Below are 8,601 nucleotides of genomic sequence, written 5' to 3'. Positions count from 1 at the left end.
GGGCTCCCGCCGAGAAATTCAGCGGCCCTAATTTTGAGCATGTCGTATAATGACGGCATCGATTGAAAAACGGGAATCTCTGACATTTAACGGTCGAGCGGTTTTATCGGCACTGCCCGGATGCTCCATGCAAGGGTTCAAATCACGATGCTCTAGTTTCGATGACAGTCGAAATCGATGCTTGCGATAAAGCGGAAGGGGCGATAGCAGAGCTCGTTCACCGCTTTGTACGACCAAGGTCATGGGCTGGGCGTGCTTGTAATTCCCGCTACAACGAGGTTTCACAGACGACTTCGCCCGTCACCTGTGTGGCGGCTTTTCTCACACATTCATTTATCACGTGATCATCACAGGCTACCGCAATGGGACAAACACCTTGCGCTGCGACAGAATGTCACGATTGTGCACTATGAGAATCCATGTCCTCTCGTATAACTCCATCAAGGAACGTAAAATCATCACATTAACACATTGACGGGTAAATAATTCACACTTCCGTGAAATGAATATTCACGAGTGCTTCACTTTAGCACTGTCGCGCCGCCTAATCTGATCGAAATTTAACCCTTATGCACACACACACACACACACACACACACACACACACACACACACACACACACAGAAATGCACAAAAAAAGCGAAATGCTCGTATAGTTGTTGAACACTGTAAAGATGGGATGTTTATGTGAGTCAGTTTATATGCATTTTAACCATGGCACGGGTTGATTGATTAAGACGAAAAGATCCAATATTACTTTTTATTTTACCTGGTGTTTAGATTTGAGTGACCGTAACTTAGTAAAGCTAATCGCAATCTGTAAGATTATAAATGAAACGGAAAAGTTCAAAACAGATTCAACATTACTCCATTTCATGTGGTGACTGGAAGCAGTTTTCTTTTCTTTTTTTGCGATGTGATGCTAAACAACAATAACAAATGCGTTCTGATACTAAGCTTTCATGGAATTCAAATGTTATCTTTGAAATAATAACAGTATTTTCTGTTTTTTTAAATCTAAATTTCATTTTATAACCTGCAAGGTCCCATCCCAATCTCAATTGTCTATAAACTGAACACACCCATTTTCTTTTCTTTTTTTCAACAAACAGCAGAATTCGATGAGGAAACATTTTCCTCGCATACTGTGATCTCAATTTATGTTTACTCATGTACCTTAAATATGATATTTAAAACATCTATATGACTTGTTTTCCCGCTTCGTCATCCATGTGAGTATTAATACACCACATCGTCCGCAAGTCTAGGCACTTTTTCATAATTAGTTATAAGATATACAACCACATAAACACAAAATCATATTATCCTATGACTAAAGAAGTACGACATTCTCACTCGCAATCCTTCCTCCAGACCGTCTCGTCGCAATCGAACTACGGTGGAAAAAGAAAAAGAGTATAGAAACCCCAACTGTATTCTGTTAGCTGACCTATCTTCCCCCTCAACCACAGTCATCCCCCTCTCACTCCCTCATGCGATTCCGACCATGATGGATGCGATCCTATCATGAAGAGTATACTCCCATGCCTCTTTACCGGATGAATCTGTTAAGGCGGTAACTTCCCACCTGCCTGCATAAATGTATAGCAATACATCCCGCTTTCGGGTTTTTTTTTTCCCACCAGACGTTATTCATAATTTGTCCTGACTTTTTATTCCATTCTCCTGATCAATGCTGCTGCCAAGGTTAAAGCCGTTCATTGTATAACAGATGATCGATGGATCATCGGAAGGGGGAGTGTTTAAAAATAAAATCAGATTGTGCTTGATATCCTATTTTTAATTCCACCCACAGAAAATTGGGGCCTGATGTGGTGTCCAGGGGAAAGATCCAAGCATTTAAACATGGGCAACCTTTATCTGGGGGTTAATTCGCTGCTTTCCATGGTGAGGGGGTTAGTATTGCAATAACAGAAGTTGTATAACAGAAAAAGTAGGCCAACCTATGACTAACTAAGGAATGTATTACTACACTAGTGGCATTGGTATAGTAGTAGTAGTAGTAGTAGTAGTAGTAGTAGTAGTAGTAGTAGTAGTAGTAGTAGTAGTAGTAGTAGTAGAGTAGTAGTAGTAGTAGTAGTAGCAGTAGCAGTACTACTACTACTACTACTACTACTACTACTACTGTAGTAGTAGAAGTAGTAGTAGATCTAGGAGGAGGAGAAGGAGGATGAGGAGGAGAAAGAGAAGGAGGAGAAGGAGGAGGAGGAGGACGACAAGGAGTACCGGTATTATGCATGTTTTTATAGTATGATTATAGTTGTAGCGGTCGACGATGTTTGTTGTATATGGCGTCAAGAATACTAGCACACTGTAAAGCTGTAGTTAGAAAGAAGTTGCATGGTGTTGTATAGTGCACACGACATAAAATTCAGAGCGATATATAGAATTTACTATATAGTGTCAAGCTTCTACTTGTAGAAGAATGATAACGATTTTTTTTTTTTTTGGTAGTACTACTTCCATTTGAAGAAGTAGGCTTAGTATATATCGCAGAAGGCGAAAAAACGGGATCATCCCACTAGACCGACACCCACGAGTCATACAGCCCACGAGTTCGACATTGTAAACAGGTCCATGAGTCATACAGCTCACGAGTCATACAGCCCATGAGTTCGACACTATATCAGTAGGCAAAAAGCCCATGAGTTCGACAGCAGGTAAAAACAGCCCACGAGTTCGACAGCTACGCCGCGTAATGCGTCGGTCTCGTGGGCCTTTATTGGCTTAGTGTCGAACTAATGGGCTGTATGACTCGTGAGCTGTATGACTCGCGGGCTGCATGACTCGTGGATGTCGGTCTCGTGACGTGCACCCGAAAAAAAACTATAAGTAGTATTGGTATAAGTATTAGTGTTAGTATTAGTATTAGTATTAGTATTAGTATTAGTATTAGTATTAGTATTAGTATTAGTATTAGTATTAGTATTAGTATTAGTATTAGTATTAGTATTAGTATTAGTAGTATTAGTATTAGTATTAGAATTAGTATTAGTATTAGTATTAGTATTAGTAGTATTAGTAGTATGTAGTAGTAGTAGAAGTAGTAGTAGTAGTATATAGTAGTAGTAGTAGTAGTAGTAGTAGTATATGTGACCGTGCACCTCAAAACGGACATAAAGTCGCACACACTGATTTTGCGTGAGGACTGAAAATAAGTGAAATGGGTCAACCTAGCCGAACTTGACTTTTTGATATTTTCTGAAAGAGCGGGTCTTCTTTTACATTATGCCAAAATTTGGTATCATAAAACGGGCAGGAAAGTGTGTTTTTTTAGCAGTTTATCTCGAACATTTTTGGTAGAATAGTGTGATTAGGTGTGTCTTTAGAATCCCTTTTTCATTTCTGAAAAACCTTGTCCACACTCTTCACTTTCAACTCTAATAACTTTTAAAAGGATAGGGCTACTGATTTGTAAGTTGGCATTACTTATGGACAGAGTATGTTAATGAGGCATACTTAATTTCAGTTTAATCTGATAATCCCTTCATTGTTGTTACTCTGGTGGTTTACTTCCTGTTTTTTGTCCCATTCATCGCAAAGCCAGCACGGTTTGGTAAAGATTAAGCGCTTGAATAGACACTGTACTTCAGAGCCTCTTTTCTCAGTTCACACTTTTCCTGAGTTTGTGCTTTCTTTCCAATATTAAGATAGGTTAGGAGAGTCCATTTGATTTGAGTTATACATCATTTTAAAGCTTAAAGTCTGCTCTTTCAGAATATGGTCTTAACTAAAAATTCATGTCTGGCGACTTTTTGTTTGTTTTGAGGTGCAGGGTCACATATAGTAACAGTGACAGTGATTGCGATAGAATGCGGTTTCAGTAATAATATCATCGGAGTAAAACCGTTATGCCAGCATGCACCTGTAGCATTATTTCAAGGATAGTAATCAACAGGGTACTAGTAATCTATTGATAGAAGTAGCAGCAGACACAAGCAGCTTAAGCAGCATCAGTAGTAGTAGTGGTCACTACAGTAAAAGTAGTTTCGTTATATTTTCATTTATTTAAGTTTTCCACGCAAATGACATTAGTGACAATTATAGATACATCGGTAAAATAAGTAAATAGTATAGTAACGGATATTTGAGTATCCAGTGTGCACAGATGAACTTTAACAATACTCTACATGACACAAAATGGATCTGAATCTTTTGGGAGTATCAATTTAAATAAATATATATATATATATATATATATATATATATATATATATACATATATATATATATACATATATATATATATATATATATATATATATATATACATGTGTATATATATATATATATATATATATATATATATATATACACATGTGTATATATATATTATTCAAACTTATGTTTAGATTTTATAATTAAATGTATTAGACAGGGCAGAGCCAGGCAAAAACTGCCTTTTTTTCCTGTCAAGGTTTTCTCACCTGATTCTGGTACTTTAGACCATACTTAACAAAATAAGCTTCTGCGCCATCTTGAAATCTGTCCCGAATCCAAGATGGCCGCCAAAAATCCAAAATGGCCGCCAGAGGACCTAAAAAGTGCCTTCTGTGGTTAAGATTTGTCTGGGGATGGGTTTTTTTAAACTCTATTTGATGATAAATGGTAAGAGGAATAAGATTCAGTGAATTAAAATCAAAATCAGTTTCTTTTTTATTGCGAAAATCCAACATGGCCGCCAGACGCAGCTCCCGAAATTGATAAATGTCATAATAACCCGAGGGCCAAACCCTAAAAACTTGCTTACTTAACAAGTGAGTTCCACTCTCTCTACAAACTAAGTAGACCATGCCTATTTTCAAATTTTTATTGTAACAAACAACATTCCACTGGTCTACCTCAAAAAATTTGTTGCAAAAGCCTCCAAATCCAAAATGGCGTCCAAGATGGCCGCCATATCTACTGAATTTGCTATTTGAAAGATAGAATTTGATAGAAACATCAGATTTCAACAAATGTGATGTCATATGAAAGAGAATAAAATTTTCTACAAGTTGATACCATTTTTGTGGGCAATTGTGATAAATGAATGGTGATTTAAAGGAAAAACACTCATTTTTTGATATTTTTCTGAAAAAAGGAAAATCATGAAAATGCTTGATTCAGCATAAATCAGAAAAAGACTGAAGGATTATCTTGAAACGTTTTAAAGAATTTTGCTTAACATATAATTAATATTTGGAGAAAATTAGGGGTCAGTACCATTTGCGGTTCAGGAGTTATAATGTCTCAAACTTGAAAACTTACTATGTAAAAATTTCCACTTTCCACATTTCCACAGCTGTGACAAGACCTTGTTGGTCGTAAAGAGAGTCTGCACGCGCCAAGACTACTACACTCACCCACTGGCACTGACGCTTGCAGCAGTGCCAGTGGTGCGTGTAGCAGTCTTGGTGCGCACAGACTCTTTTTTACAAACAAGAGTTTGTGCCTGCAAACTAACTTTTCATACCAAGTGGTAGCTCAGGTGACGGTGATCGTTATTATTTCAAAGTAGATTGTTCTGATATGTTTTTATGCCTCCGCCAACGAAGTGGCCGGAGGCATTATGTTTTCGGGTCGTCCGTCCGTCCGTCCGTACGTACGTCCGGACGTCCGTCCCGTTTTGTTTTTGTCGATATCTCAAGAACCGTGTGGTGGTTTTACATCAAACTTGGTATGAGGGTATATCCTGGGGGATAATACTTTATTTGGATTTTAGGGTCATGGGGTCAAAGGTCAAAGGTCACAGGTTATTTTGTGAAAAAAAGGTTGAAATTTCATGTTTTTCTCCATATCTCGCAAATGGCTAAAGGTATCTTCATGGAACTTAGTATGTATATGCTTGTACCGATGGGCAGTGATTATCTAGGAAAGTTGGGGGTCATGGGTCAAAGGTCAGGTGGGGGGGTCAAAGGTCAAGGGCAACTCCTCAAAATATCACTACTTATATTTATGCAATGCCTGAAGGTTTGATTTTTAACTTGATGTATGCATGTATTACCAAATATATATTCTGTGGGAAGTTTTCGTCAAAGGGTCAAAAGTCAAAAGGACAAAGGTCAAGTGAAAGTGCTTAATTGTACTTTTTCCTCCATATCTCGAAAGTAACTCAAGGTATCATCATGAAACTTACATATTTATGCATGTTCTACCTGACAGTGATTCTCTTTGGAACTGTGAGGTCAAAGGTCTGAGGCCAGGTTTAGATAATGCTATTTTACCACTTGATACTGAAATTATACTTTTTCTCAATACCTTGAAAATTACTCAATGCATAAACTTATAAAAGGGTCAAAAGTCAAGTAAAAATCATCAGTTCCCCAAATACCTGCACTCTGACGTTTTAATCATTCATCCAATTGAACCTAGTTCCAGGAAAGTGAACATTCAGCACATTTGTGGCAAACCTGTCATTTTGATATTTTGCCAATTGTGTGAAACTGTCATCACACATTGTCAAAACATTGTACTATAGACCTACTAGGAGAACCATGCATTATGGCGGAGGCATACCAGTCGCCGTAGCGACATTTCTAGTTTTTTATACTAAGCTGTCAACAGTTATCAATGTTATGGTTTCTTGAAAAGAAATGGTGATATCTCCGTATGTTTTAGGCTTCATTATATATATATATATATATATATATATATATATATATATATATATATATATAAATATCTTTTTTTACATGGTAGAATGTTTTGTGATACAACTAACCTGCACATATAAATCGAATGTGATATCTCTTCCAACGGTAAACGATACCTTTAGTGTGTTGCGTCAGAGTCAAATCTTGATTAATAATTTGATATGTTTTTAGAATTTCTTGTATTGCTGTCTATCATAATATTGTCCTTGTTTAAACCATATTGAGGGTTTATTCATTTATTTTATTTTTTTTTTTTGGGGGGGGGGGGTGGAGCTCATTTTAGTGTTTGGGTAAGGCCCGATCTTTGATTTAAAAAAGAAATGCTTCTGTATCAAAGATATGCTTTTGTACTTGTATGTTACTCTGCTGTTGTAGAAACGTGAATGAGGATGGCATATGTGTAATAATATCTGATCCGTACATGTCGTTGAAAGCCCTTTTGATCCGAGCACCCCCCCCCCCCCCGAAAAATCCGACATGGCGGCAATTTCTCAAAGTTGCTTTTAAATGTGTTGTGCGAAATTACTTTTCAGTATGTTGTTCAAATAACACTGTCCAAAATGATTATTCATGCTGTATATTCACATTTCTGAGGGGCCCACATTCTACAAGACTTGTCTTTTTAGTGGGTCCCTCCATTTTTCGAATTATCCACAATGTTTACTTACTTCAAATCACTCGAGTTTTATGATAATCTGTAATGATTGTATAGGTGCTACAATTATTATATTCTTTTCATCCTACATAGTTTTGAGCACCTGATTTTCTGTTACCAAAAAAGAAGTGATGTTTATATGTTCTTGTCGAAAAATGAAATAAAACATTGAATTGAATTGAATTGAATTGAATTGAATTTACAAATAAGCATGCTGAAAGTGTATTCACTGTGAATAGATTTTTCTTACATCGTTTTAGGCTGATTTCATGTGGGTTATAGTGACAAAATTGAATTGAACTAATGCCATTGGTAGATGCTTTCACATTTTAGATATCAGGATCACTCGAGAGTGGAAATGTTCATTTTCATTCCTTTTAGAGTGATCTCAGGGATCACTCAAAGAGTGACGAGTGATCCCTAAAGTCACCCTAAAATGAGTGAAAATACAAATTTTCACTCAAAATTCACTCCAATTTTACTTTAAATTTACTGATTTCCGTTATTAACTCCTTCAAAAATGAAACTGCCACTCGATTTTTTTTTCTTTTTCGGAGTAGAATATCACTGGTTTTAAAAATATCTCCATAAAAACCCATGACGGTTTGAAATAGCACTACAATGTTCAAAATAATAAAAGCTATAAATGGATAGCACAACAGACAAAATTGTACCAAAATCAAAATAATGCATTCAATTTGGCGCAATAAACTATGTCAGCTTTGATGGCCTGCAATCTTGAAGTTTTTTAGTGATTGATCCAAATTTTGTTTTAAACTTTCTATAGCATGGTTGTTTCAAGCTTCTACCTCTATTTGAAAGACATTTTTTGCTTCATCTCATCTGCTCCAGAACAATCTACTTTGAAATGATAGCGATCGGCGTCACCTGAGCTACCACTTGGTATGAAAAGTTAGTTTGCAGGCACAAACTCTTGTTTGTCAAAAAAGTCTGCGTACACCAAGACTACTACACGCACCACTGGCACTGCTACAAGCGTCAGTGCCAGTGGTGCGTGTAGTAGTCTTGGCGCGTGCAGACTCTCTTTACGACCAACAAGGTCTTGTCACAGCTAAAGTGGAAATTTTTACATAGTGAGTTTTCAAGTTTGAGACATTATAACTCCTAAACCGCATATGGTACTGACCCCTAATTTTCTCCAAATATTAATTATATGTTAAACAAAATTCTTAAAAACGTTTCAAGATAATCCTTCAGTCTTTTTCTGATTTATGCTGAATCAAGCATTTTCATGATTTTACTTTTTTCAGAAAAATATCAAAAAATGA

The sequence above is a fragment of the Diadema antillarum genome, unplaced genomic scaffold, assembly GCF_040938485.1.
Source record: "Diadema antillarum isolate AM-2024a unplaced genomic scaffold, OU_Dant_1.0 seq00000053_RagTag, whole genome shotgun sequence".
NCBI classification, from domain to species: domain Eukaryota; kingdom Metazoa; phylum Echinodermata; class Echinoidea; order Diadematoida; family Diadematidae; genus Diadema; species Diadema antillarum.
The sequence above is the reverse complement of the archived record's forward strand: the minus strand, read 5'-3'. Positions refer to the sequence as shown.